This window comes from Saccopteryx leptura, chromosome 1, assembly GCF_036850995.1.
Source record: "Saccopteryx leptura isolate mSacLep1 chromosome 1, mSacLep1_pri_phased_curated, whole genome shotgun sequence".
Classification (NCBI taxonomy): domain Eukaryota; kingdom Metazoa; phylum Chordata; class Mammalia; order Chiroptera; family Emballonuridae; genus Saccopteryx; species Saccopteryx leptura.
The window spans coordinates 96,106,808-96,133,446 of NC_089503.1; positions in this window are offsets into that span (position 1 = coordinate 96,106,808).

The window sequence follows — 26,639 nt, forward strand, 5'->3', positions numbered from 1 at the left end:
AACATAGTAATAGCTACCTTTTCCAATCACTTTTGTTATTATGATAAGAATATTATTTCATTATCCCATTAAATCCTTAAATCCAAGCTTTCTTGATTTGAAATCTGTGTTTCTTAACCACATTTCTATAGAGCCACTCCAGTCACCTAATAATTAGGACTTCTTTATCATCACACTTATCAACTACATTGTTTTAGTAACGCTAAAACATAGCTTGATCATTCTGTTTCCTCTTCAAGTTCACCTTCTGGGAACACCCTATCATACTCCACATTTGCTACCATTTTTGAACCCCAGTTGTGTTTATCCTTCTGGTCTCTACAGAAGATTAAGATCAGAGGTCAGTCTCGAGTGTGTTTGGAAACAGCAGCTTTTGTTATGAGCTGCTGTGCAGTCCTTTATAGTTGCTCACCCTTCTTGTGTTTACACAGCATTTCCCCATAGAAGACCTCAGTGGATCCACACAAAAGCCCAGCTGATGTATGTGTGATAAGGGAACTCATATCCAAAGAAGTACAGTGTTAGTCAGGAAGTTTTCTGGCTCCAAATTCCATGTTCTGATAACCTCACCAAGCTCACAAGTAGCCAAATTTTCGAGCTAGCTTAAAAGAGGATGGGAGGGGGATAATAACAATACTAAAAATGCTATGCCTACTGTTACTATTAATAGTAATGTAAAATACAAACCCCATAGACCTGAAACTGAAAATAACACTGGGGCACAAATTTTTTTTTCATTTTCTGTTGCATGAGGTTTTAGAACTGTTTCTATATATTTCTGCATCGCTGATTCCAAATCTGAAATCCATATTTTGGTGCATGTTCTAGTTTTTATGCAATTTTAATTTATTTTTTTGTTACAGTTAATGGCATGCATTGGTTTTTAAATTGGAGTTAAAGGGCAACAACTTTTGGATTGAACATAACCATAAGGCAATTAATGTTTTACAAACATTACTTTTACATAATTGTAGTTGTCTTTAAATGTAAAAAATTATTATCTGATAAAGACACCCTCTTATTTTGTTTTAAGATTGAATCATGGCTTCTTTGAGTAAGAGCAAATGTAAGAATAGTCCTGACTCCTTCTGTTATATATGTAGCTGTTACACACTTCAACATCAAAGGCACAATATTTCATCATTTGTGACACATGCATATATTGCCTATTTTCAAGTTCTCCTTGGTGATCAAGACAAGAATTGGGCTTCTCATATTGTGTGTCATAATTGTGAGGAAATGCTTCATGACTGGAGAAAAGGAAAATGCAAAGGAATGCATTTTGGTATTCCCATGGTTTGGCGTGAACCTAAGGACCACAGCAATGACTGCTATTTCTGTCTGATCCATATGAAGGGCATCGGCAAGAAAAAATGGTGTATGATTGTATATACTAATTTTCCTTCAGCAATACAACCTATCCCACACTCTGAGACACTCCTGGTTCCAGTTGTCAATGGTTTTATTTTTTCTAAGGATGAAAAAAGTGAACATGGTGATCAAGTGTATTTTTATAAGATGCATGAGGAAATGGTTGTAGAATCTGAAGGGTCTTCTTCTGATGCCAAGCAGTCATTAACCCCTCAGCAGTTTAGCCAACCCGAATTGAATGACTTAGTAAAAGATTTGGGCCTATCTAAGAAAGCAGCTGAGTTATTAGCTTCCAGACTTCAAGAAAAGAATGTACTTCACCGGACAGCTAAAGTATCCCATTTTGGGAAGCGTGAGCAAATTTTTGTGGACTTTTTTCCGAAGACAAACACTTTGTTTATTGTCATGATATCAGTAGTTTTCTCAGCCAACTAGGTGTTACCACTTACAGTCCAACAGAATGGCAGCTATTTCCTGAAAGCTCTAAACGGAGTCTGAAATGTGTTCCGCTACACAATGGTAATGTTTATGCAGCGGTTCTAATTGGTTATTCACCTCATCTGTGAGAAGATTAAAATGACATAAAAATTGTCCTTGACTTTCTAAAGTATGAGAAACATAACTGGATCATTTGTGTGGATCCTAAAATGGTAAATTTCCTGCTAGGACAACAGAGAGGTTTCACAAAGTATCTTTGCTTTCTGTGTTGTGGGACAACTGATCTCAGGAGAAACACTGGACACAGAAGGAGTGGCCGAAACGTGAAGCTCTGGGAGTAGGGATGCAAAATATTGTGAATGAACCTGTAGTTAATCGAGACAGGATCATTTTTCCCCCACTTCACATCAAACTTGGCTTAATGAAGCAGTTTGTTCAGACTTTGAATAGAGAAAGTGAATGCTTTCAACATATTATTTCTGCTTTTCCTGCCTTGTCTTTCAAGAAGATAAAAGCAGGTGTATTCGATGGACCTCAAATTCTAACCCTCATATGTGACAAAGAATTTGCCAGGAAGATGAATAAGGAGGAGAAAGCAGCATGGCAGTCTTTTGTGGCAGTTACAAAGAACTTCCCTGGCAACAAAAAGGCAGAAAACTATGAACTTCTGGTTCAAAGGATGCTGTTGGCTTTCCGCGACATTGGATGTAACATGAGCGTTAAGATTCACTTCCTGAACAGTCACCTTGATAAGTTTCCTGAAAATCTTGGAGCTGTTAGTGATGAGCAGACTACTGCTGGAGCATCAAACAAGATTGTCCTCAACAAGTACGCAAATGCGAGAGCTACAAATGCAAATTTTTGCCTGAATTGAATTTAAATAAGTTTTGTGCAAATTTTATGATTAAAATAAGTGTTTTAATATGTTCTATTTTGAAATTGTAGACAAATTCTGATGCAATTATATCTTTTAGTGTATTGGTGTATTTACTGCATTATATAAATTATTATATTTTCCCAAAGATGATGCCCAAGAAAACACTCTACTTTATTATGTTAAACTAAATGTTGAAAATTTTACAATAAGATGAAAACTTAAAATCTTGAATTGCAAAAAAGCTGTAGCTTACAGAGAAAAACTAATGTCAGATTTGAGATCAGCACACTTGAATTAAGTAAGAACAAGTTCTTTTGTGGATACAACACAAATTTTGTTCACCAGTGTAATCATTTTTAGTAATGTAAGCCACAAATTTCCTCTTGTTACATTAGTTACGCATGTATAAGATGCACCCTTTTTTGAAAAATTTTGGGTATAAAAACTGGGCGTGTCTTATACAGTGGTTGTAGTTTTTTTTTACATGCATTTTCCACTTTTTTGCACTTGTTTTTTTTTTTTTTCCTTTTCATTTTTCTGAAGCTGGAAACAGGGAGAGACAGACAGACTCCCGCATGCGCCCGACCGGGATCCACCCGGCACGCCCACCAGGGGCGACGCTCTGCCCACCAGGGGGCGATGCTCTGCCCATCCTGGGCGTCGCCATGTTGCAACCAGAGCCACTCTAGCGCCTGAGGCAGAGGCCACAGAGCCATCCCCAGCGCCCGGGCCATCTTTGCTCCAATGGAGCCTTGGCTGCGGGAGGGGAAGAGAGAGACAGAGAGGAAAGCGCGGCGGAGGGGTGGAGAAGCAAATGGGCGCTTCTCCTGTGTGCCCTGGCCGGGAATCGAACCCGGGTCCTCCGCACGCTAGGCCGACGCTCTACCGCTGAGCCAACCGGCCAGGGCCTTTTGCACTTGTTTTTGTGCTCATTGTTGAAGACAGTGGTTTGGCATCAGACACAGATGAGGACAAGCTACTGGATGGGAATTTTGACAGTATTGAGGAGTTGTATGAATTTTACGATGAATAAAACTTGAGTTCAATAACTTCATGTAATACATTTTTTTCAAATGTTGAGCCCCAAATTTAAGGTGCTTCCTATGCATGGGAGTGTCTTATACACGGGGAAATATGGTAGTTGCATTGTCTCATACTTGCCAACTGGCCAAAGATAGCATTAGTCCATTTCACCTTTTTAGCAACCCTAGAGGAGAAGCAGAGGCAGATGAGTAGAGTAGTTATATAACTAATTTATCATCTAGACACCTTAGGAGTAAGAGGAAGTCCTGTCAGTGATTATATCATGGCAACAGGTATACTCTTGGGCTGACCCCAGACAAGCTGGGATATGTAAAAACTCGACATGTGGAAGTAGAGATTCAGAGAGTTTACATAACTTATCCAAAGTTAAACAGCTGGTAAGTGGTGGTGTGTGGATTTATATTGGGAAGAGATCAAATTCAAAGCATGAAGCTTACCTGCTATGCTGGGCTTTATAGCCTCTCTGTTGCACTGCAGATTCGAGTATCTCTTGTTAGCTCCTAGTTATCAATGAGGAGGCAGGTCCTCTCATGGAAAGTTAATTGAGGGCCATGCAGTGTGTTGGCACCAACCGCACAGTGTGTCTCAGGATTGTCTTCTGGCTTTGGGAGGTTGCTGAAGTCAGGAAGTACTAGTTATGATGTGGCTCCCAGCTGAGTGATGTTAGGTTCCATAGATGATGCCATGTGTAAAGGCTTTTTATAAACACTCCTTTGTAAATACAATAATTTGCCCCATCTTTTAAGTGAGCCAAGCTATACAAGAGTACTTTGGGAACTGTCAAGTTATCTATAGATCATTCATTCATTCATTCATTCATTCATTCATTCATTGTTCATTTATTCATTTATCCTTCACAGTCCATTGGTTCCCTTGCAAGTGTAGGGAGCCCTTCAGGCCACACAAAGCCTCTTTGAGGCCCCTGTTTCTTGGACAATGCCGACATTCTCAGCCTGGTCTCTTCTCACCATCACTCCTCTACCTTGTCCTGGACTCCAGCCATGCTGAACTCTTGCTTTTTTCCCCTCTCTAGCCTTGGAATAGGCTGTTATATCTGCCTGGAACAGCTTTTTTATACAGCATTCTACTTAGCCTAGGAAACTATTCATCTTTCAGCTCCAATGTCACTTCCTCCTAAAAGCCTTCCCTGAGAACTCTAGACAGAATTATGCATGCTTTTCCTCTGTGCCAGAAATTGGGAACCTATGGCTCATGGACCAGATTTGGCTCTTTTGATGGCTGCATCTGGCTTGCACATAAATCTTTAATAAAAAAATAATAATAACATTAAAAATATAAAACATTCTTATGTATTACAATCCATTCATTTCCTACCGCTCATGTTCATGGTTGCGGGTGGCTGGAGCCAATCACAGCTGTCCTCCAGGACAACACCAAATTTTTATTGGATATTGCATAACATACATGAGTTGTTGTATGCCTCTCATGGAATTACATTTTAAAATATGTGGCATTCATGGCTCTCTCAGCCAAAAAGTTTCCTGACCCCTGCTCTGTGCATTCATATTATCTCATTTACACTTCAAACACAGCCTTAGTTAAGGTGTGGTCACCATTTGCTCTAGACCATGAGACACGGCAGAGCTCTGTTCATCCTGGCATCCCCAGACATAGAACACAAAAGACACTTGAAAAATATATGTTGAATGAGCAAATATCATGCCCAATAGCATTATCTAGGCTTGCTATAATGTTCTTTAAATTCCTCATGGGCAGTAAGTACTGTAACCAGATTCTGAACTCTTGGGAAACCAAATCACTTAAACAGGGTTGTGCTAGTCTGCTGGCCTTCATAGCAAAGGAAGAAAGAAATTTATTTAGATACTGAGCACTGAATGTAACATTACCTGGTTAGAACTCAGTAAATGTTTTCCTCATGAATGAATAATCTATACACCAATTTGGGGAGGTGGATAGTAGTAATCCCATTTTACAGAAGACAAACAGAGGTTCAGAAAAGTATAGTAACTTCCTAAGGTCAAAGTAGTAGAAGGCACGTGGAATTAATTTAAACTCCAATCTTTCTGGCCCCAAAGTCGATGTGTTTTTCCCAAGCCTGAAGAAAAAGAAGGAGCCCTTGCTGCTAGGCCTTAAAGCTGGGATGGGAGGCTCTGGTCACCACCACTAGCAGCCTCTCCTCTGTCTCTTGATTTTTTTTCTTCTGGGGACTCCAGAGGACAGGTAGTTTCCTTTCAGAACCTCTTAGCTATTTCTCCTGTATGGCCCACACTGACTGGCACCTCCTTGCCTACCTTTCAAGCCCTTCTCAAAGCTACCCTGACTCTGATCTAGTCTTCTCACTTTGCCGTCTGAGAAATAATCTGATAGGCTGTTTTCTGTTGACTAAATAATAGATGTCCCTAATTTTCTCAAGGTGAAATACTTGCATTTAATAAGGCTCTCATCCTTGGAGACTAAGAATTCATGCAAACTAGACATATTAGTGGGGACAGCAGGTCCTGTGGCAGGTTGAGGTAAAGGAAGAAAAGTCTAGGACAAGAAGACCTTAAAAACTTACCATATGTAACTTACATTAGTGACTCCTCCCCTTCCCCTCCCCCTTCTCGCTTTCTCTCTCCTTTGCCCTTCCCTCCCTCTCACTCCATTTGGAGCCAGCAGCACTTTTCACACTTTTCAAGGTCTTTGTTCATCACTGCTGACCCAAGGGACAGAGGGAGGCAATAAAGTATACAAAAATACTGCGAACATCTAAACCTCCAACTAACAACTTGGAAATGATGAAGATAATCAAGGACAAGTATATTTGAAAGTAACAGTTCTAACTGGAAATGATGTCAGTTAGGTCTCTTACCCTAATAATAGCAATAAGCATTTATCAAGTATATACTGTGTGCCAGGAACTTCATAGCTTACTTAATCCTTACAGTGACGATGAGGGGGCTCTACTGGTATACCTACTGCATGGATGAGATCACTGAGGCTCAGAAAAGTGTAATAGCTTTTTCCAGCAAGTAATCTAAAGTTGTATTACTATCTAAAGCTGCATCTGACTACTGACCACTGTCCCAGTCACATCGCTTTGCTTTTATTTATACCTGTCCTATTTTAAATGATCTTATCAGCTGTTTTATTAGAGTCCCTTCCCACTCCACTACAGAATATTAACTCAGTAATGGCAATGGTCTTGCCTGTCTTTGCTGAGGTGGCATCCCTAGATCAATGCTAGCACAGCGTAAGCCCTCATGAAAGATTTCAATAAAGAAAAAATGATGGAGTTGGAATTTGAAAACAAGTATGGTTGCTCTAAGGCTCTTAACTACTGCTTACTACTCTGAAAAACATAGATAATTACAGCCAACTTTTGTGGCACTGATAGTGTCCATAAATGCTCTTATGCATGGCCTGGCACAGTGGCATTACCCACTAAATAGTGGCGATTGTCATTGTGCTGCGTTTGGCAGTACAGACTCTATGCAAAGAAAGACTGGTATTGACTGAGTCTGTCTTAAACAGGTCATTCTGAAAGGAATTTTCATAATAAATGAGAATATAGGGTTTCTGTCAAGCTCTGGGAACACTCAGAATTCTATGAACTTCTTCAAGTTTAGGCCAAGTGTGAGATCTAGGCCTGGGTGACGGTGTTGAGAACCTGCCTGTTCTCAGTCAGGACACTGTGAATGTGCAAAGGGGGCACAGGGGAGAGTGGTGACCCAGAGGACTTGTTTACCACCTACCAGTCTTCTCCGTGACCAGTTAGTGTGGCCTTACCTGGAATTCTCCCAGTCTGTGTTTCCTAGTCCACAGGCACAATCATTTGCATTACCCAAACCCTGTAGGCCAGAATCCACAGTCATCAGGACTGAGTCCTGTTTGTGTCCCCAAGTCAGCAACTCAATCCATTTTCAAGAAAAAGCATTCATTTGCCAACATTCTTGGTTTTGCACTCAACTGACTTTTAATTCAATTTTCTGATTTAGGGCTGAATTATTTTTGCTAACTTTGGCTTTTGAAGAGCTAGCTCTCTGGAAATTGGATTCTCCAGGAAATGTTTTAACTCTCTGAGGCCATGGGAAACCTTTCAGTGTTCAGGAGCTATCCTGCTCATCCAGACAATTCCAGAGCCAGAGCTCTACTCTTAGGCCCACCCAGAAGTCTCTAGACAGGGAGTGGGGAAGAAACACTCCTGGGAAGGGAGACAAGAGTGTTGCACACTGTCTAGTTTATGAATTTGGACAGTTAAGACATGAGATTGTGTCTTAGAACAGAGCTCCGTTTCTAGAGGAGCACCAGTCTAGATGGTGGGTCAACCAAGCCAGCAAACAAGACAATGTAAGCATGGAACCCTCAATCCATAGACATGAGAGGACAGAGATGTTCATATGAACTGGCATGACTGAGAAAGACTTCATGTAAGGGGCAGATCTTAGAATGGAGTTTGTATAAATAAAGAGGAGTGAGGACAGTTCAAATGGAAAGTGAGGCTTCAAGATTGAAGGTCAGGGGTAGAAGATGGAGAAGAAAACAAAGTATGTAATTGAGAAGGGCAGAGAGACTTGGCTGAAGCCAAAGTTTCCTGTGGATAGTGGTGAGAAATGGTTGAGAAGGACACAGCTGTTTGGCATATGACTCAATAACATTTACTTAACCTAGTTTGTTGCCTCTTGATGGAGAGATAGAACATTCTGCATCCTGAAATCTTAAGTTATTCAGGCGACAAGGGAGGGATTTTGAAACCGTACTTAAGTTCAAGAAAGGAAGCATATTCTCCTTTGCTGGACATTCTTTTGCCTGCCCCTTAAATATTGGTCTCTCCCAGGAATCAATCCTTCCTTGACTTCTCTTTCTGAACATCCTTTCAAAGCAGGTGCATTCACTCCTGTACCTTCAACCACCACCCATATGCTTCATCTTTCAAGTCTCAATCTTTGCCCCTAGTCTTTTTCTTGCACTTCATATCTTAAACTCATGTTTGCTATTCATTTCAATACCTCTTAAATCAAACATTATTTCATTAGTTAAAAAAAGGTCTTGGTACCCCAAACCTCCTTTTCTCCCTCCCTCCCTTTAATATGAAGCATTAATTGAATATCTGAGATGTACTCAACACCATGCAAAAAGCTTTTTTTGTCTTTGAGGAGCTCATAGCATAGTAAAACAGGTAGATGAGTCTAATAAGTAGTTTAAAAACTATTTATAAATAGAGGTAGACAAACAGTCCGTGAGAAATCTATATAACTTTCACCCAAGCTCAAGAAAGTCCTTGTTGATTAGATGAAATTGGAGCTGAGTCTTAAATATTGATAGATTCATTAGACAAAGAAGAGAAGACAGAAGAAACGTTATATGATAGGACACAAAGGAGAAAATGAACAAGAAAAATGGGAAAAGGAGTGTCTATAATAATAAAAGTAACTGCTAACATTTAATTTAGTTAATCCTCACTATGTACTAGTTACCCTACTAAGCACATTACATGTTTTTTATCCTCATAATAATCTCAGAAATAGGTAATAGTAACCTATTTTTTAATTGATGAAAATTTTTTTCCCATGAGAACTTCCATTTATTCCCAAAGTTGCCAAAATCATCACCAAGGATTCACCAAGGATGTGAGGGGCCGAGGAGACTCAAACTCTGATTGAGGGGCCAGTAAGGAGTGGGAGGAGGGGAAGGGGCAAAGGTGTCCCTTCCTTTCTAATGCCACAGGTAGGGGTCCTCCTCGGGCCAGCACCCTCCCCAACCCTCACGTCAAGTTTCTCCTGGGGAGAAAGTAGGGGAGGTGGGAAAAGGCATTGTGTGAACGGCCCCAAGAGTAAGGGTGCTGGGGGCCAGCTCACATGCACTCACAACACTGGTGACCCAGGGGCTGAGTGGACAGGAGCTAGGCCAGCCAAGCCCCTCCCACCCCAGCTTATAGGACGAAGTTGAACAAACTTACCCTTGAGCTTTTGTGAATAGGTATTTAAGCTAGAAACTCAGGTTTCTCTGACTCTAGAGCCTGGAAAGTGGAGAGGTACAGGAAGGGCGGTAAGCAGAACAAGATTCTTAAGGACCTTCCATACTTCAGGAACATGTTAAGTTTCATCTTCAAAGAAATGAGGTGCCATTCTGACTTCTAAACAGAAAACTCACCTGAAGCAGATCTCTGTTTAGCAAGGTCACTTTTGGAGATGGTTTGAGGATAAATTTGGGAGCTGGGGCAAGACTGGAAGCAGATGGTTCTGTCAGGGCTATTGTCATAGTCCATAGTCCTGAAGGTGGTCCTGGAGAAAGAAGTGGCATGGGCAGTTCTTGTCACAATTTGGATGTAGGGGAGAGGCTGGTGAAAGAAATGCTCAGGATTTAAAGAATAAATGGCTTTTCAAAATGTAAGTGTTCATTTGATAATTTAAGTCAACAAACATTATTGAGCATCTGCCTTGTACCATGGGCCATTCTGGCTCCCAGGGATAAAATTGACCCACAAGATAAAGCCCCTGCCCTCAAAGAACCCATATTCTAAAGATAGTGGTAAATGAAAATTCTCACAGCTAATAACTGTGAGAGGTATGTACAAGTATATCACATTGAGCTTGTGGAGGGTGAACCACAGGTTGACTTCCTGGAGGAGGGGAAGCCTTGCTCTCTCTTAATCTGTGGACTCACATTTCTAAATATTTACTGGTGCATCTACACTGGCTGCTCCTCAGACATTTCTAACTTGCCATATCCAAAGTTAAAACATAACTTATGATCTCAAATCTTATGTACCGTGTTTCATGTCCTGATCAACTTATTCATTCATTAAATATATCCTTCAAGTTCCCATAAAATGCCCAATATTGTATTAGGCATGAAATCTAGGGAATTTTTAAAGCAAGTTAAGATCTTCACTTTGGTTTAAATGAGAGACAGAGGCCATGGGCATTTAAATGACATTCAGAGACAATTATAACATCTAACTTAAGGAACATGAAGAATATCAACTTTTACATTTTTCATTCTGTAGCGCTTGTCAAAACTATTGTCCTCTCTGGAATCAAATGGATGAATAGGACTCTGAGGCAGGTTTTAGTTCATGACAAAGAAGTACCACTCCCCGGCTGCACTGGCAAAGACAACTGTGAGGAAAGAGTGGTATTATTAGTCCCCCAAGGTCTACACTGCTGCCACCATTTACTCTGGCTGGACCTCATGTGATGATAATTTGTAATGTTCTTGTGATAGACACTGAGAGATTTAATGGGATGTTCCCCTGAGCATAGATTAGAACATTTCACACAGTGCTCAGTCTTTGTGTACAGGCAAAATTCTCAGCAATAACTTTGATATTAACCAAAAAGGGTTAATAGTGGTAAAGAAGATTCTAGGAATAGAAGGAGGGCCCAGAGAGAGGTGTCTCCCTCAGAACCTACCACTGAGACTTGTACTTAATATGCTCTCTGTACCTGTTCACTGAATGGATGAAGAAGTAAAGAAATCAATGGAAGGAGGATGACAGGAGGGCTGTTGAAACACTCTAGGGTAGAGAAGTTGCAGCAACCATTAGCCTTTCAATAAGTTGGTTTCAATTACACACATCCTGATTTGGCTCATGGGTATTTTAATTGCCTGAAAATCCTAGGGAAGGAGAAAGAACAGAGGCTGACAAGTCATAATTGGCTAATTAGATTTTGAGATCAACGTGCGGGGGGACTTCTGCAAAATTTTCACTCCATGTGGTACCAGGAGAGGGCTGAGCAACTGCATGTTTCTACAGAAAGTTCTTATCGTTGATCTAAACTTCAGAGCTCATATTCCCCATGTATGGGAGAAGAAAGAGGAGATAGGGGGTGATTCCTAAACATCAGATCTCATATAGATGTTTCCAAACAGCTCTCCCCAAAGCTAAAACTCCCAAGCCCCATCCCAGCTTCACACAGTGTATAACAGGCCTTGAAAAAGCTATGCTAAAGCCCTGAAAGCTCATGTAAAAATTAAAAAAAAAAAAGAATTTTTTTTGTACACCATGTGATTGCAATCAGACATGTCTAACCATAGAATTAAGCACAACTTGAAATGTTTATGCACCTTCCAGCATTGAAACATTTTTATATTTCTCTTCATTCTTTAGTTGAGTCAGTAGGCAAAAGTCAAAGCACAAACTTGCCCTTAGAAAGTGAATTCTTGATTCTGAAGCTCATTCTGAAAGAGAAAGCACTTTTCTCTCATGAGCAATCTTGTTCTCACAAGTCTGATAACTTAGATAAATCTCCAGGGTTTGCAAACATTTGGAGAACACTCTACAGTCTAGGGCCATCGAAGAAACTGAGCTGTTTAACCTTGTAACATCTGTACAAGTCTCACCATAAGCCCAGTGGGAAAGTGGAAGCTTAACTTGCAGATAAAAGGTTCTGAGCTGTGGGCTCATAGCCCAGCCACCCTTGTGGGAACGGTGGTTAGAACAGGCTCCAAAGCATGAGCAAGGCCCAGAAAACATTTTAGTTGGAAAGATGTATGCTGACAAGAAGGTCATTATGAAAGTTTACAACTGCAACAGATGGGGGAAAGCATAACCACCTAAATCTAATGAATATTCCTGAAGCCAACAGTCATTTCTTGGCTCCAAGAGAGCCCTACATATAAGGACTATCTCTGTAGGGGGTCTGATGGGAGTGGAGTCACCTGTGTGGTCATCTAGATGGAGTACATGGCCCACCATTGCCTCCTGAGCTTCTTCTCATTGAACTTTTCCTTTACCTCAGGCCAGCTTTTTCTAAGTGGCCCTTTTGCCCCTGCTATTTAATAAGCAGTTTGGGGCAGAGGCCAAGAGGGTCAGGACACCCCCTATCACTGGACCTTAGGAAGGAGGAGGATTAAGCTGTGAAGGCTTAGAGTTCCAGTCTCACACATAGGTTGGATTCAGCAGGACATTTTTCTGCTTTTTCTCTCTGTGATTGATTTTGACTTCTTTCTTTTTAGTTTGACTGCTGATAATTAATACTACATTTTCTGTTACTGATATTTGATTGACTTTTAATTCATAAATTGTTATTTTTAGAAGATAGAATATATTCATAAGAATATAGATAGCATTCATAATGTGTTCATAAGAATATTGATATAATTTCACCTCCTTGGACTCTGCATGATTAGATAGTACAAGTATCTATTTTGATTGAAAAAAAGAGGTCTACCTATCATTTAAACTATCATTGAAGTTTAACATGACCAAGTAGAAACTTTTAAATAAAAATCATTTCCATATGATAGGAGCTATTATGAAAAATCTGTAAAATTAATGCAATATTCACCTCACTGAATTGGTTTTTAAAATAATACCTATACACACAGAACTACCTAAACAACAATAACAATGCCTCAAGCTAAATTCAGGAAAGTTTTATCAGGATAGCACTAACTTTATCGATCACTACAGGGCAGGTAACATTTTGCAACCATTTGTTTCTTGCTTTGTAACCTCGTTTTCACCTTTTTAAAATGTTTATTTTATTGGTCTTAGAGAGAGGAAGGGAGAGAGCAAGAAAGAGTCAGGATCATCAGTTCTTGTATGTGCCCTGACCAAGGACTTTTTCACCTTTGTTATTTTGTTTAGGATATACTTTGCTATTTAAATGTTTCTAAATTTTAGTCAGTCAAATAAAAATTTCACCTTTATGGCAAAAAAATAAAAATAAAATAAAGTTAATTTTCACTCAATGTTTCTAGTTGTTTAGCATCATAATTTTTTGGGATACAAAGTATAACACTTTACCAGAAATAAGTTTTCTCTGTGATTATTTTAAACCCTATACATGTAATACTTGAGAAAATTTAAATTTACAAAAATATCTAAAAGAAAAAGGTGAGAAGTTTGGCAGAGAGAAAGCAAGAGCAAAGTCATGGGAGCAAAACAGCCACGCACAGGGAGTTATGAATTGTTCGGCGTTATCAGAGCCTAACGCATGAGGATGTGAGAAGTATCTGGAGAGGTCAGCGCAGAGTGAGCCCTTCCGGGTCACACTAATTGAATGTGATACTCTGTGTGGCTGGGTTCTCTTGATGGGGCTGCAGAGGATGCATGTTTCAGAACAACCATTCTGTCTAGTGAGGGAGGACTAACTGGGGAGCAGGCAAGTGTGGAAGATGGAAGACCAATTAGTAGAGTGGTGCTATAACCCAGATGAGAAAAAATTGTCTTTAATTAGAGCAGGGGTAGTCAACCTTTTTATACCTACCGCCCACTTTTGTATCTTTGTTAGTAGTAAAATTTTCTAACCACCCACCGGTTCCACAGTAATGGTGATTTATAAAGTAGGGAAGTAACTTTACTTTATAAAATTTATAAAGCAGAGTTATAGCAAATTAAAGCATATAATAATAATTACTTACCAAGTACTTAATATTGAATTTTTGCTAAGTTTGGCAGAATAAATCTTTATAAAACAACTTACTATAGTTAAATCTATCTTTTTATTTATATTTTGGTTGCTCCACTACCACCCACCATGAAAGCTGGAATGCCCACTAGTGGGCAGTAAGGACCAGGTTGACTACCACTGAATTAGAGCATGAATAGAGGGAAGGCACAGAGGAAGAGAGAATCCAGAAACATTTAACAAGCAGAGAAGGAAGGGAAGAATCCAGAAATAGTAGATAAATCAAAGGAATTTAGTGAGCAGTCAAGAATGGTCCCTGTCTTCTCATGGAAGTAACTGAAAGTGTGGGGTGCCACAGAAATGAGGCATTCTGAGAAGGAGGGGCACATTTCAAGAGGGAGGCCGATGAATTATGCTTTGAACACATTTGATATAATAGGATTGATTGTGAGCACCTTCACTTTACTTTGTACACCTTTCAATTCCACTCAGACTCCATATCACAGTTTTGAGCTCTGTGCCTTGGATCAAACAACTTCTTGTACTCTATGTGTCCTGCCAGTGACTTGGGCCTGGCCTCTCAGTTCTGGATCTTATTATATTGTAGAACAGTAACCTGGTGGTTTCAGTTTCCAAGTATTTCTTTGCCCTGGATTGGTGATTTGTTGCAACCATGCCTTTCTAGTTCTCTTTAGGCCCCAGTGGAAATGCCACCTACACAGATTGGAAACGGGGTTGCCCAGGTAGTTCTGAACTTTTAAAAAAACAAATTAGAGAACAAGAAAATGTACCTGGCTGTTGTACTGGAATACTGGTGGGCTTCCCTGGTTATTCATATGAAAATCATGTCATTGTCTTCTCAATAGACATAGATCAAGTGGCTACTTTGTACTGGGAAGTGGAAATTCACAGTGGATAAAACACGCATAGTCCCATCTTCTGTTAATAAGAATAAGAGACAAACACAATAGACATATTTACTTAGAAGAATAAGTCCTAAAATCAGTGATTGGGATCAGGGGGACCATTGCCAGGTGGAACTTTGGAATGGGCTGGTAGGTCCATAGGGGTTGGTGGTTTACAGAAGGAGGTAGACTTCTGACTGCTCCTCAGAAGGCCATCCCCACAGTGGGCAGGATGGTAGTGTATCCAGGTGCTATTGCATTTCTTTTTCCTGGACTATGCTCTCAAAATCACTCTGTCTGTGTTGGTATGTGTGGCTGATGCCAGTGTGTGCATATTTCCTCTAGTGATATCCACAGAAGCCCAGAATATTGCAGGGAGAGTGAGAAGGCATCTCTTCCCTTTGAGGTGGTAAAGAGATCTCAAAGAGGCCTTTACATGGAAGACTCTTCCAATGCACCACACATTCCACAACTTCACAGCCCACCCTGAACTTCCATGGCTTATACCAAACAAATAACTCAGACCAGGAGATGTGTACCGCTGACACTTATTTTGTCCTGTGGATCATCCCATGGGTAAGGGAAAGGACAGATTTTCCTCTCCAAGATAAGCTCAACTAAATACTTTCAGGGAAAAGAGAAACAGTGTCACGTCAAGCTTTTCCCCACATGTCTTTCAGGGTCTCCTGAAGCACTGGGCAACTTCCACTGTTCCTGGGAAGTCGTTTTGTGATAGTTTTCTGTTTCAAGAACCCCCCTGCCTCAAACATAACCACCAACAAAAACCTCATTTTAAGAGGAAGTAAGGAAAGAGGAAAAGGAAAATTGGACATTATTAAAGAGAAAGATGGGAGGAGACTTCCAATGCAGAGGTATGTGGATTTTGGAGACAATGCTGACCTCACGTGGACCACTGATGGGAAACACCTGCCTGAAAAATGCTGCCTCCCCTGGAAGCCTGTGTCCTATTTGCCTCCACAGAACTGAGTTGCTGTTACTCCACATTAGAAGGTTCTCATAAATGTTCCTAAATATAAGAATTAAGGAATAGTCTGTACTATATCAGGTTTCTCATGTCAGTTAGAGCAGTGGTTTTATAACTTTTTATACTTAGGGACCGGTGAAAATAAGAGAATTATTTCAGGGACCTCTAAGGCAGAAATCACCCTGAGCATAAAGAAATTCAGCCTAGATCATTGGGTTTATAGTCTTCATACAGCATCAAGGTGGTTAACTCTTTTGTAGATCAGTACGAAATTTCTGGCACAACGGTCCATAGACTGAAGGATGAAAAACACTGGATTAGAGTCAATTTACAAGATGTTGCAAAGATCATAGAAAGCAAATTCATTTTTGCTAGTAATTTTAACTCCTAGAACCCCTTTATTTTATGACCAAAGTCATTGATCTCTTTATCAGTATGACAAGCCATAGAGGTTAAGGGTCTGCAGAATTCTAGTCTTCTCTTTACTAGAAAAATGGTATTGGTCCCAAGTCTTTGTTTCTAATGGTGATCGTGTGATAGACTTAATTTGTTGTTTTGTTGATCAGGTAATCATTATACATCAACTTTCCCAGTTGAGGCTTAAGGATTTTAAGGCTTAGTGAAGGTTTTTAAAGTGGGGAGTGTGGGGGGGGCTCATGACATTACTGGTTCTTACGTCTAGGTCTGTGAGCACACAGGACTTGGTGAACATCAGACAAGGGTCTTCGTTACTCAATCACTCAGACATTTATCCCATAGCAAAAATCTGGAGCTGCCATAGTGTTTTGACTCATGTATCATTTTATATTGTTTTTACTCTTACTCATACATTATTTAATTTGTAAGAAATATAACTTTTAAAATACAGAAAGTTGAAGGAAAATGTAAAAATGATAATAATTCTGTAAATTTGTCCCAAGATGCTTCCACTAAATCCATAGATAGCAGTCAAAGTTCTCTTATCACACGTCAGGGTGTCTTCAGTTGCTCAACAATGTTTAAAATGTAAAATACGGCTGTGATTATATACAATTTGACTTTCCATCTATTGAGAATAAAGCCTACCCACAGCTATAGTATGTTATTTGTGGAGATGTGCTTGCAAATTAAAGCCTGAAAACTTCTCCCTCAACTGAAAATTTAGAAACAAAATTTAAAATTATATATATACATATATATGGTATCAGTTGACTTTTTTAAGTTCAAAAGAGAAGTTTCAAACATTAAAGTTATGAAAGCAATTATTAATTTTAGAACTTACAGTTAAATTGTAATCCATTAAAAATGTTTTTGGTCCCCAAATCAAATATGATATAAAGTCATGTTCAAATTTACTTGCAAAATCAAACAATACATCACAAAAAATGAAAACTATACCAATATTCTTCATGGATATAATCATAGAAATGCAAAAATTGTCTATAACATTCTTTTTTTTGCTTTTTTAAATTAAATTTAATGCAGTGACATTGATAAATCAGGGTACATATGTTGAGAGAAAACATCTCCAGATTATTTTTTATTTTGACATTTGCTTATGCTGTATACCCCTTACCCAAAGTCAAATTGTCTTCTGTCACCTTCTATCTGGTTTTCTCTGTGCCCCTCGCCTCCCCCACCCTGTCTCACCTTCCTCGCCCCATCACCCCTCCCCCCACCACCCCACCCCCATTACCATTACACTCTTGTTCATGTCTCTGAGTCTCATTTTTATGTGCCATCTATGTATGGATTCATATAGTTCTTAGTTTTCTCTGATTTACTTATTTCACTCTGTATACTGTTATCAAGGTACATCCATGCTATTGTAAATGATCCAGTGTCATCATTTCTTATGGCTGAGTAGTATTCCTTAGTAAATATGTACCAAAGCTTTTTAATCCACTCCTCCTCTGACGAACACTTGGGCTGTTTCCAGATCTTCGCTATTGTGAACGATGCTGCCACAAACATGGGGGTGCATTTCTCCTTTTGGAGCCGTTCTATGCTGTTCTTGGGGTATATTCCTAAAAGTGAGATAGCTGGGTCAAAAGGCAGTTCGATTTTCAATTTTTTGAGGAATCTCCATACTGTTTTCCACAGTGGCTGCACCAGTCTGCATTCCCACCAGCAGTGCAGGAGGGTTCCCTTTTCTCCACATCCTCGCCAGCACTTATTCTGTGTTGTTTTGTTGATGAGCACCATTCTGGCTGGTTTGAGGTGATATCTCATTGTGGTTTTAATTTGCATTTCTCTTATGAATAGTGATGTTGAGCATTTTTTCATATGCCTATTGGCCATCTGTATGTCCTCTTTGGAGAAGTGTCTATTCATTTCTTTTGCCCATTTTTTGATTGGATTGTTTGTCTTCCTGGTGTTGAGATTTACAAGTTCTTTATAAATTTTGGTTATTAACCCCTTATCAGATGTATTGTTAAATATGTTCTCCCATTGTGTAGTTTGTCTTTTATTCTGTTCTTATTGTCTTTAGCTGTGCAAAAGCTTTTTAGTTTGATATAGTCCCATTTGTTTATCCTGTCTTTTATTTCACTTCCCCTTGGAGATAAATCAGCAAATATATTGCTCTGAGAGATGTTGGAGAGCTTACTGCCTATGTTTTCTTCTAAGATAATTATGGTTTCATGGCTTACATTTAAGTCTTTTATCCATTTTGAATTTATTTTTGTGAGTGGTGTAAGCTGGTAATCTATTTTCATTTTTTTGCAGGTAGCTGTCCAATTTTCCCAACACCATTTGTTAAAGAGGCTGTCATTACTCCATTGTATTTCCTTACCTCTTTGTAAAATATCAGTTGTCCATAGAGCTATGGGTTTATTTCTGGGTTTTCTGTTCTGTTCCTTTGATCTATATGCCTGTTCTTATGCCAGTACCAGGCCGTGTTGAGTACAATGGCCTTGTAGTATAACTTGATGTCTGGAAGTGTGATGCCTCCCACTTTATTCTTCTTTTTTAAGATTGATGAGGCTATTCATGTTCTTTTTTGGTTCCATATAAATTTTTGGAATATGTGATCTTTATCTTTGAAGTATGTCATTGGTATTTTAATTGTTATTGCATAGAATTTAGAGATTGCTTTGGGTAATATAGACATTTTAATGATGTTTATTCTTCCTAACCATGAGCACGGTATATGCTTCCACTTGTTTGTATCTTCCTTGATTTCTTTTATCAATGCTTTGTAATTTTCTGAGTACAAGTCTTTAGTCTCCTTGGTTAAATTTACTCATAGGTACTTTATTTTTTTGGTTGTAATAGTGAAGGGGATTATTTTCTTAATTTCTCTTTCTGACTGTTTATTGTTGGCATATAAAAATGCCTCTGATTTCTGAGTATTCATTTTATATCCTGCCACTTTGCTAAATTCATTTATCAGGTCCAGTAGTTTTTTAACTGTGACTTTAGGGTTTTCGATATACAATATCATATCATCTGCAAATAATGATAGTTTTACTTCATCTTTTCCAACTTGAATGCTTTTTATTTCTTCTTCTTGTCTGATTGCTGTAGTTAGGACTTTCAGGACTATGTTAAATAAGAGTGGTGAAAGGGGGCACCCCTGTCTTGTTCCTGATCTTAAGGATATTGCTTTTAATTTTTGCCCATTGAGTATGATGTTGGCTGTGGGTTTCTCATAGATGGCTTTTCTCATGTTGAGGTATGTTCCCTGTATTCCCACTCTGCTGAGAGTTTTGATCATGAATGGGTGCTGGATTTTATCAAATGCTTTTTCTGCATCTATTGAAATAATCATGTGGTTTTTCTCCTTTTTTTTGTTTATGTGATGAATCACATTGATTGATTTTCGAATATTGTACCAGCCTTCCCTCCCCAGAATAAATCCCACTTGATCATGGTGTATAATTTTTTCCATATATTGTTGGATCCGGTTTGCTAATATTTTGTTGAGGATTTTAGCATCTATATTGATCAGAGATATTGGCCTATAATTTTCTTTCTTTGTGTTGTCTTTGCCTGGTTTTGGAATCAGATTTATGCTTGCCTCATAAAAGGAGCTTGGAAGTCTTCCTTCCTCTTGAATTTTTTGAAATAGCTTGAGCAAGATAGGAGTTAGTTCTTCTTTGAATATTTGGTAGAATTCAGTTGTGAAGCCATCAGGTCCTGGACTTTTCTTTGTTGGGAGTTTTTTGATAACTGTTCTGATCTCATTTGGTGTAATCAGTCTGTTTAGGTTTTCTGATTCTTCCAGATTGACTTTTGAAAAATTGTATGTTTCAAGGAATTTGTCCATTTCATCTAGGTTGTCTAGTTTTTTGGCATACAGTTCTTCATAGTATTTTCTTACAATATTTTGTATTTCCGTTGTGTCAGTTGTTATTTCTCCACTCTCATATCTAATTTCATTTATTTGAGTCCTCTCTCTCTCTTTTTCTTGATGAGTCTAGTTCAAGGTTCATCGATCTTGTTTACCTTTTCAAAGAATCAGCTCTTAGTTTCACTGATCCTCTGTATTGTTTCTTTAGCCTCTATATCATTTATTTCTGTTCTGATCTTTATTATTTCCTTCCTTTTACTACATTTGGGCTTTACTTGCTGTTTTTTTTTCTAGTTCTTTTAGATGCAGGGTTAACTTGTTTATTTGAGCTTTTTCTAGTTTCTTAAAGTGTACCTGTAATGCTATGAACTTCCCTCTCAGTACTGCTTTTGCTGTGTCCCATAAATTTTGAGTTTTCTATGCTCATTGTCATTCGTTTCTAGGAATTATTTTATTTCTTCTTTGATCTCATTCTTAAACCATTCATTATTAACAACCTGCTATTTAGTTTCCATGTGTTTGAGGATTTTTGAGCTTTTCTGTTGTGGTTCATTTCTAGTTTCATGCTGTTGTGATTGAAGAAAGTGCTTGATATGATTTCAATCTTCTTAAATTTGTTGAGACCACTTTTTTGCCCTAACATGTGGTCTATCCTAGAGAATGTACCATGAGCACTTGAAAAGAATGTATATTCTGCTGCTTTATGGTGAAAGGTTCTGAAGATATCTATTAAATCGAGTTGATCTAGTATGTCCAATAAGTCTGCTGTTTCTTTGTTAATTTTCTTTCTTGAGGATCTATCTAGTGATGTTAGTGGGGTATTGAAATCCCCTACTATTATAGTGTTGCTGTTGATCTCACCCTTTAAATCCATCAAAGTCTGCTTTATATATTTAGGTGCTCCTATATTAGGTGCATAGATATTTATAATAGTTATATCTTCCTGTTGGATTATTCCCTTTATTATTATGTAGTGCTCTTCTTTATCTCTTACTATATTCTTTGTTTTAAAGTCCAATTTGTCTGATATAAGTTTTGCTACCCCAGCTTTTTTTTCATTTCCGTTTGCATGAAATGTTTTTTTCCATCCTTTTACCTTCAATCTATGTGTATCTTTTGTTCTAAGGTGTGTCTCTTGTAGACAGCATATGTACGAGTCCTGTTTTCTTATCCATGCAGCTACCCTATGTCTTTTGATTGGATCATTTAATCCATTTATATTTAAGGTTATTATAGATATGTAGTTGTTTATTGCCATTTTATTCTCTAAAGCTGTATTCCTCTTTTGCTATATTCTTTTCCCAATTTGATCTGTTTACAACAGTTCCCTTAACATTTCCTGCAGCATTGGTTTGGTTGTAATGAATTCCTTGAGTTGTTTTTTTGTCTGGGAAACTTTTTATTTCTTCTTTGATTTTAAACGATAGCCTTGCTGGATAAAGTAGTCTTGGTTGTAGGTTCTTGTTTTGCATTACTTTGAATATTTCTTGACATTCCCTTCTGGCCTCAAGTGTTTCTGTTGAGAAGTCAGATGTCATCCTTATGGGGATTCCTTTGTAGGTGATAGCTTTTTTTTTCTCTTGCAGCTTTTAATATTTTCTCTTTATCACTTAGCTTTGGTATTTTAATTATGATGTGTCCTGGGGTAGGTTTCTTTGGGTTTCTCTTTAATGGAGTCCTCTGTGCTTCTTGAACTTGTGAGAGTTTCTCCTGCATTAATTTAGGAAAGTTTTCAGCTATGATATGATTGAACAAAACCTTTATCCCTTGTTCTTTCTCTTCTTCTTCAGGAACCCCTATGATGCGGATGTTATTTCTCTTCATGTTGTCACAGAGCTCTCTAAGAGTTTCTTCAGACTTTTTGAGTCTTTTCTTTTTTCTTCTCTGCTTTCTTGCCTTCATTCAAGTTGTCCTCCAACTCGCTGATTCGATCCTCAGCTCTATCCATCCTGTTTTTAATTCCTTCCATTGTGGTCTTCATTTCTGATATTGTATTTGTCTTCTCCGACTGATTGTTTTTTACTATTTCAATATCCTTTTTTATACTTGCTATTTCTTTATTTAGGTGTTCATAATGACCATCCATTGTTGTTCTAAGATCCCTAAGCATCCTTAAAATCATTATTTTGAACTCCGCATCTGGAAGTTTTGTTATTTCTATATCACTCAATTCATCTCCTGAAGGATTCTCTTGTGGTTTCATTTGGATTGTACTTTTTTGTCTTCTCATTATCTGTGTTTGGGTGTTTTGTTTGTAGAGCTGGTTGAGTCTGGCTTGGTGTTTTCTGCCTCCAGTTTGCAATTGTGTTATTTCTAGGTCTTCTTGGGTTGGTATCAGCTATTATTTGTAATCCACTTTCGGATTTGGGCAGCTTTGAAGTCTTGATTTGTTTGTTTTCTTCACAGGTGATAGTCTTGTTTACTGATCTCATCAGGGGCTTCCTTGAAACTGCATCCAGGAATGCAGTGGGTGTAACCTGAGACTCTGAAGACCTCTTCCATCAACTAATCTCTCTGGGAGCAGGTTGTTTTCTCAGCTTCAGTATGGGGAGGTATATTTCATATCTCCATTGAGACCTGAGTTACTGCCCCTCCTCCCCACTTCTTGTTTTCAGCTGTGTCTTGTTGCGCTGATTGGAGCTGGAGAGATGTCTGGAGATCTCTGATCTGGAAGCAATTCAGTACTGTTTTGTGGAAGGATCAGTTCCTCTCCCAGCTATGGCCACTTCCAGCATGGATGAGTCAGCTTTTTTAGGTCGTCTCCTGCATTCCTTAGCCCCTCACAGTCTGTCCCTCTCTCTCTCCTTTCCACTTGTGAGATAAGCTGGTCTTTTCAACACACCTCGCTCTCTGGTCACCAGGCAAGTGGCTGTGAGCAGTATTTTCTGCTCTTTTCCCTGGAGTGAGATCCCCTCTGGGCTCTCAGTCTCACCCCCCCCCATTCCTGTAAACAGGGGAGATTCAGGCTCTTCCTACCAGGTTTGTTGTGGCTTCTTCTTTGCTCCTTGGTTTTTGAGGGCTGTTCTTGTAGTCCAGAGTTGGTTTTTCATGCTGATTTTTCCTAAATTGATTTTTATTCCAGTTTGGTGGTGAGAGCTGGGCATCTGTGCATCCACCTACTCTGCTGCCATCTTCAGGTCTCCTATAACTTTTTTTTTATATAGAACTAAGTTAAAGTAAATCAGACTGAGATATATCAGAAATAATATTGCTACAAGAAATGTCCATGATCTTACTACCTATGTTTTCTTGTAGGATTTTCTTTCTTTTTTTTTGTGGCAGAGACAGAGAGAGTCAGAGAGAGAGAGAGAGAGAGAGAGAGAGAGAGATAAGGACAGACAGACAGGAAGGGAGAGATATGAGAAACAGCAATTTTTCATTGTGGTTCCTTAGTTGTTCATTGATTGATTTCTCATATGTGCCTTGCCTGGGGGGCTACAGCCAACCAAGTGACCCCTTGCTCAAGCCAGCAACTTGGACTCAAGCTGGTGAACCTTGCTCAAACCAGATGAGCCCGTGCTCAAACTGGCAACCTTGGAGTCTTGCACCTGGGTCCTCCACATCCCAGTCCAACACTTTATCCACTGCACCACCGCCAGGTCAGGCCTTTCTAGGAATTTTATGGGTTTAATTCTAACATTTGAGCCTTCAATTTATTTTGTGTTTATTCTTGTTATTGTGTATAGTTTCATTTTTAAAAATGTATCTGTCTGATTTTCTCAACACCATTTATTGAATAGACTATCTTGATCTCATTTTATACTCTTCCTCTTTTGTCAAATATTAACTTTCCATATAAGCACAGGTTGATTTCTAGAGTCTATTCAGTTCCATTGATCTATATATCTGTTTTCATTACACACCAGTACCATGTAATTTTAATTATTATGGCCTTGTAGTATAGTTTGATATCAGCTAGTGTGATTCTTCCAACTTTGTTTTTTCTCAAGATTCCCATTGTTATTCAGGGTCTTTTGTCAGTCCATATAAATTTTTGGAATATTTATTCTAGTTCTGTGAAATATGCCACTAGTAACTGGAGAAGAATTACATTGAATCTATAGATTGCTTTGGGCAATATGGACATTAATCATGTTAATTTGTCCTATCAATGAACACAAAAGATACTTCAATTTATTCAACTTAATTGTATTTTCTTTAATTTCTTTCTTCACTGTCTTATGCTATTCTGAGTACATGTCTTTTATATCTTTGGTTAAATTTATTCTTAGACAGTTTATTCTTTGTGAAACAACTGTGAATGAGACTGTTCATTTAGTTTCCTTTTTTGATAGTTCAATATTGGTGTATATAAATGCAACTGATTTCTGAATATTTATTTAAAAAATGAAAATTTAAACCCAATGAGATATCACCTCACCCTGTCAGAACGATGATCACCAGTAAATTAATAAGGAAGTGTTGACAAGGATATGAGCAAAAGGAAACTCTCATGTGTTGTGGGTAAAAATGCAGATTGGTGCTGCCACTGTGGAAAGCAGTATAATGTTACCTCAAAAAATAAAAAAATGGAACTGCCTTATGACTTACTGGTGTCATTTCTGGGATTATATCCAAAGAAATCCAAAACACTAATTTGAAAGAATAAAGACTGTACTTCTGTGTTTATTGCAGTGTTATATATAATAACCAAGATTTGAAAGCACAGCAAGTGCCCATCAGCAGATAAGTGGATTAAAAAAGCTGTAGCGCATTTACACAATGGAATACTACTCAGGCATAAAAAGGAGGCCATCTTACCTTTTGTGACAGTATACATGGACCTGGAGATTATTATGCTAAGTGAAATAAGCCAGGCAGAGAAAGAAAAGTACCATATGATCTCACTTATATGTGGAATCTCATGAACAAAAGAAACAAACAAAATAGAAACAGACTCATAAATACAGAGAATAAAATGAAAGTTGTCAGAGGTGATATGATCTGGAAAGGTGATAAAAAAGTTAAAGGGATTAAGCAAAGAAAAAACCTCATAGACATGGATAACAGTATGATGAATACAAGAAGGAAAGTGGGTAGAGGGCAGTAGAAGAAAATAAAGGGGGATAAATGGTGCTAAAAGGAGACTTGACTTGAGGTGGTGAACACAATATAATTCAAAGATGATGTATTATAGAATTGTACACATGAAACCTATGTAATTTTATTAATCAATGTTACCAAAAAAATTCAATTAAAAATAAATAAAATTTGAAGAAATATAGAAAATAAAATATAAATAGACAAAAATTTATTTCTAGTATATTTTTATGCAATTGTAAATGAGATTGTTTTCCTCGTTACCCTTTCTGATAGTTCATTATTAGTGTTTAAAAATGCAACCTATTAATAAAAATAAAAAATAAAACTAAATAAATCAAAATGTACATCATTTGATAAATTCAAATATCATTGAAATTTTTTCTTTATCGAAATAATTATTAAAAATAAAATCTTGGCAATAATTTTTTCTAGTGATGAGTTATCAGAAATACAAAGAAGTAGATAATAATATAGTGAATATCCATATTCTCAACACCTAGCTTAAGAATTCGCAACATAGATCTAAAATATGTCTATGTTTAGTTTAAAATTACTTTTTAATACATATGATGTTAAAGTGATAAAATAATTGTTAAAATTCCAAAGGAGTTGACAAGTCAAAAAATACTGGGAAAGTCTCCTTTGAAATATTCCCTAAAGTCATAAAGTGTATTTTAAGTGTGAATGAAGTGATACCCAATATCTTGCTTCACCTCAGAAACTCAACAAAAAACAAAGAGTAAATGAGGCTTGAATATATATTTTTATTCCTAAGTGCAGAACAAACAGCACAAAAAATTTCCTCCATCATTTTCTGAGCCAGTTTGGATGTTGGTACAGAGCCAGGAGCCAGGAGTCAGGTGAGAGGCAATAGGAAGCCATCATTGTGTGCTAGAGCAGTGGTTTTCAACCTTTTCACACTTGGGGACTGGTGAAAAGAGGAAAACTATTTTGGGGACTGCTAAGGCAGAAATAAAAACCAATATTAGTATTCTTGCATTATCTTCTAATTAAAATACTATAAAATAAAAATGATCAAAATTACCAGATGAACAGTACAAAAATATACTTTAAATAGAATACAACTGAAATTTCTATAAAGCAATATTTAATTCAAGTAAAGCTAGTGTGAAATCTGCTGTTGCTTCCTTGCAAGAATACTTGATAACTGAGGCTGCCGTTTTCTTTCCGAGACGAAGCATTGCATTGACATCTATTTGGTTTCTCTGTTTGGTTTTTATTAGTGACAGGACTGGAAAAGTTTTCTCATATAACTACTAGTAGAAAATATGATTTAAAATTTAATGGCTTTGTAACTAAGCGATGGATATTCTTCCAGTAATATCCAAAATTGTGACAATGATTGCATTTTGTGTTTGCATAC